This window comes from Egretta garzetta, unplaced genomic scaffold, assembly GCF_000687185.1.
Source record: "Egretta garzetta isolate BGI_Z169 unplaced genomic scaffold, ASM68718v1 scaffold154, whole genome shotgun sequence".
Classification (NCBI taxonomy): domain Eukaryota; kingdom Metazoa; phylum Chordata; class Aves; order Pelecaniformes; family Ardeidae; genus Egretta; species Egretta garzetta.
In genome coordinates, this window is record NW_009259600.1 from 709,438 (window position 1) to 713,747 (window position 4,310).

Genomic DNA, 4,310 nt, shown 5'->3' on the forward strand with positions numbered 1-4,310 from the left:
CTCAGCCTGTCCTCATAGGAGAGGTGCTCCAGCCCTTGGATCATTTTAGTAGCCCTCCTCTGGACCCGCTCCCACAGTTCCATGTCCTTCTTGTGCTGAGGGCTCCAGAGCTGGACGCAGTACTCCAGGTGAGGTCTCACCAGAGCAGAGTAGAGGGGCAGAATCACCTCCCTCCATCTGCTTCTCTTGATGCAGCCCCGAGTACGGTTGGCCTTCTGGGCTGCCAGCGCACATTGCTGGCTCATGTCCAGCTTTTCATCCACCCGCACCCCCAAGTCCCTTTCGGCAGGGCTGCTCTCGATCCTTTCTTCCCCCAGCCTGTATTGATACTGGGGGTTACCCCAACCCAGGTGCAGGACCTTGCACTTGGCCTTGTTGAACCTCATGAGGTTCACACAGGCCCACCTCTCCAGCCTGTCCAGGTCTCTCTGGATGACATCCCGTCCTTCTGGTGTGTCAACCGCACCACTCAGCTTGGTGTCATCAGCAAACTTGCTGAGGGTGCACTCGATCTTGCTGTCTAAGTCATTGATGAAAACATTAAACAGCACCAGTCCCAGTACGGACCCCTGAGGGACACCACTCGTCACTGCATTTGAAGTGCAAAACCTTGTGCTCAGAGCTGGAATGAATCTCCTGCTGCCATTCCTAAAAGCTACAGCGTTCTGTGTTTATAATCACAGAAAATGTGCTTGAAAAGGGACCACGAAAGGGTATGAGGAACATAGTGGTCTGCCTAAGTGACAGTCCTGATGTTACACTCCAACCTATACAAGTATTTTAACTAGTTAGTGGAGATGCTCCTCCAGTCCCTAGGAAGACACAGGCTGAAACTCGACCTCATCCATCACCTGGCCCCCCTTAAATAGCTAATCCTGGGATTGTGCAGATCCTTCGGGCAATAGCTCAGGAAGGAAGGATAACGTGCAGTCAGATTTTGAGAGACACAGGGCATGGTCATATAGCAGGAGCTGAAGCACCTTTGGAAAAACATCTGTCGTGGTTTAGGCCCAGCCGGCAACCAAGTACCACACAGCCGCTCACTCACCCTGCCCCCCTGGTGGGAGGGGGGAGAGAATCAGAAGAGCAAAAGTAAGGAGACTTGTGGGTTGAGATAAGAACAGTTTAATAACTAAATTTTTTTTTAAAAAAAATTGTAATGAAAAGTAAAACAACAAGGGAGAGAGAGAGAAACAAAACCCAGGAAAAACAAGTGATGCAACTGCTCACCACCCACTGACCGAAGGATGCCCATCCCATCCCATCCCCCAGTAGCAATTGCTGCCCCCCAGCAAGCTCCCCCCAGTTTATACACTGAGCACGATGCCATATGGTGTGGAATAGCCCTTTGGCCAGTTGGGGTCAGCTGTCCTGGCTGTGCCCCCTCCCAGCTTCTTGTGCACCTGGCAGAGCAGGGGAAGCTGAAAAAAAGTCCTTGACTGGTGTAAGCCCTACTTAGCAACAGCTAAACCATCAGTGTGTTATCAACATTCTTCTCATCCTAAGTCCAAAACACAGTGCTATGCCAGCTACTAGGATGAAAATTAACACTGTGTCAGCCAAAACCAGGACAACATCCAAGCGAGGCTGCAGGAATTCAACAGGACTCCAGTGGAGCTGGGAGCCTCTCCCGCACGCAGAGCAGATACAGCTACAGAGCTGAGAGGCAGCGTCAGCTGGCTCCTGCGAGTCTTCCCAGCGTGCTCTTACTGTCTGAAGGGGAAAAAAGCCAACCTCACACACCCTTGAAAACTTGCCAACTGCTGGACGAAACTGTCTGCCTTTCCAGACTCACTAGTCAGTGAAACAAAATATTCCCATGCTGTGAATGATGCAGCTGCAATGCTCTGATGATATGAGCAAGGCAAGATCTGTAAGAAAAAGCAGTTATCTTTTAACAGACCAGTCACTACACTTAGTAAAACAGACAAGCTCTTGAGCACACAGCTCCTGGACAAACACTTCGTGCTCCGAAAGATAGCACTTTTTTTTTTCCCCAAGTAAGTTTGTTGAGTTAGTGAATAATTTCCAACAAATGTTGTGTAACCTGTTCTTTAAAAAAGCTCCACTGGTCAGAAATTACTTGAAGTAGTAGGAATAAAAATTACAGGTTTAGTACATAAGGGTTTAAATGATTACATTATATCAACTAAAATTGCTCCTGTACTTCCTCAGACTGAGTTACTTAGATTCTCATTAAACTCTTGTATCATTTGGGCTGATTTCTTACCTCTCTCTCTTTTTTTTTTGTATTCTTCAGCAAATGAATTTAAATCTGAGAGGCACAGGGTCACAGCCAGAGGACTGTTCTGCTTCACAAAAAGGTGTTTCTATAGAAGGAAGCTCTCATGGTGACATAGATTGTAGTGGATATTGAATTTTTGCCATGCAGGTGTTTTTTCCAGGCCCATGTTGTAGGTCCAGGATGTTTCCTTGATCTGACAGGAGCAACTGAGAAATGCTATTTTGCATTTTGAAACTCTGCTTCTCCTGTCTCATTTTTTATTTCAAGGAATATTAGCATTCAAACACACTCAATTAAGCGCGTGAGTCATCGTATTGAAATGAATGACGTGACTCATTTCGGCCCGTGCGAGTGGTCCCCATTCAGTAGGGGTCCTGAAGCTGGAGAGTGGGATACATTAAGCCTGGAGTCAGGAACCAAAATAATTCTGAGTTGCGAGCTCCTGGAAACTTGCCGTAGTTATTTCTGAATTGCTCGTCGGGAGGTAGGAGCAGGACTTTTTTGAGAAGATGATACTAAGGACCATAACTCTGGTGTACTTCTAAATGCCTGTGCTGTTTAATTCTGTCAGTGTTAACGTGAAGGTCCTTTGGTGGGAACTGCAACATTGACTAATGTATGTCAGGAGTAACCATTCTTTGGCTACAGCAGGCTGTCACTACGAGTGCCTCCATCTTACCTGCAGTCTTCCTTGTCATACACATTTGCATCCACATGATGCTCATGCAGGGAATACACTTCTTGCTGTTTAACAGAGGATGAGTTACAAGGATTTGGGGGAAGATACTAACAAGGAGTAAGCCATGACCAAAGAAATTATTCCGGTAGACCAAATTAGGTCTGCAGGCCATAGCCTGGGCACCACTGGTTTGTGTCATTATATTTTAAATACGTGTGCATTCACAGTTTTGTCAAAGCGAATGAGAAGTATGCTGAAGGAAAACAAGCTATCACGTAGCTTTATATGAGATTGGTTAAATTCCCAGTCAAAAGGTGATAGTTCTGAAGTTGCTGCATCAGGAACAGGAGGTGTAAGAGGAGAAATGCCACTGTTAGCAACATAGGATCATCCAGTGTTTTAATTTCTTGTACAAATATCCATCAAGATGTAACAAAATTTGCATGGCTTTCATCTGAAGCCATCTAGACCAAAAAAGATCTTTAAATAAAAGATACAAAAATGAAATGCCCATAAGACTCAATAAATGTACACATTGAAGAGCTATACTTTTTAAGTCTTAGGGTGGGAGTCCAGACTGTGTTATTTTGCAGCGTGATGGATTAGGTGTCCACGTGTAGGACAGAAACTTTATTTATAGTCCCAGCCTCCCAGGTAAGTGCCATACAATCATGTTAAAAACATACGATCATAAACTCATATAATTCAGAAACTTTTTTTTCATACATGTTTATACATATAAAAATATGGTTAATACAATGATTTTACAAAAGCCATTTCAGGCAGATTTTACTACAACTCTATGTAAGGCATAAAAAAAGTTAAATACAATAAGCGATGTGCTGAAATATTTACATTGAAGGGAAGATTCTGAGACATCACTCTGGTATTAGTTATTATATACATAGTGACACACCTAAACCAGGTTCATTTCAGTACGACTGAGGATTTATGATGACTCGCATGATGTTCCTTAGAGTGTCCCAGCCCAGAAACAGCAAATGAGAAACCTTAAACATCCTTATACATAAGGCAAAAACATAGCTATGTGCTTGGTACATCTGTAGCTGCTTTCGGTTGTTGCAGTAATGGAAAAGTTAAGCTAATTAATCTTAAAGACTCATGTGGGATTCTTCCCTGCAAAAGGATATCCTTAGGTTGACAAGAAGAAACTTCCGCCAATTTTTCGTTCCATGAAATGACTGCTTTGTTGCCAAAAGATCGCATTAGTCAGGGGCTGTTGGTGTAATGCAGAGTAGTTAGCCTGAAGTTTGGAAGTCATGAAGTTGCTCGTGAGGATTAGACTGGCATTGGCAGCTCTAGGAAATGGTAAGCTATAGAAGAAAGACCAAGTTTATTACACTCAGTGTCCTCCTGAATTGCACA